General features: G+C 46.3%; 1 protein-coding gene across 1 annotated transcript in view; it reads right to left on the bottom strand.

Moving 5' to 3' along the window:
- The window catches only part of LOC119586447 (LIM domain-binding protein 3-like), a gene marked incomplete in the record, with an annotated part of 85,993 nt that overhangs the window by 31,341 nt on the left and 54,151 nt on the right, over positions 1-501 (bottom strand).

The following is a 501-nucleotide window of genomic DNA, read 5'->3' as shown; positions in this document are numbered from 1 at the left end:
GGGAAAATACGGCAGATCGGCTAATAATAAAAGGCAGAGCGAGGAGTGCCATTAAGCCTTTCAAAGCGTGCCAAAAAATACACCGATGGACCCCCTGCCCGCCTATAAAAACCTGCCTATTCTTGCACCTCCAGTATATCTTGAGACAACACTTGCGTGGGCTGAAGGGATGGGCCTCTCGGTGTGTTTGTGTGTCTCTTTACGTGTGTTTGTGTGTTTGCCAGCGTGTTTGTGTGTCTCTTTGCGTATGTTTGTGAGGTTTGCCCCCGTGTTTTTGTGTCTCTTTACGTATGTTTGCCCGCGTGTTTGTGTGTCTCTTTACGTGTGTTTGCTTGTTTGCTCGCGCGATTTTGTATCTCTTTACGTGTGTTAGTGTGTTTCTTTACGTGTGTTTGTGTGTTTGCTCGCATGTGTTTGTTTTGTGTGGTGTCTTTATGTGTGCGTTTGTGTGTGTTTCTGCAATGTAAGCAATGAGCTGTCCATGAGGACTATGCTTCTCCG

Source organism: Penaeus monodon, chromosome 21 (assembly GCF_015228065.2).
Source record: "Penaeus monodon isolate SGIC_2016 chromosome 21, NSTDA_Pmon_1, whole genome shotgun sequence".
Classification (NCBI taxonomy): domain Eukaryota; kingdom Metazoa; phylum Arthropoda; class Malacostraca; order Decapoda; family Penaeidae; genus Penaeus; species Penaeus monodon.
The sequence above is the reverse complement of the archived record's forward strand: the minus strand, read 5'-3'. Positions and strand labels throughout refer to the sequence as shown.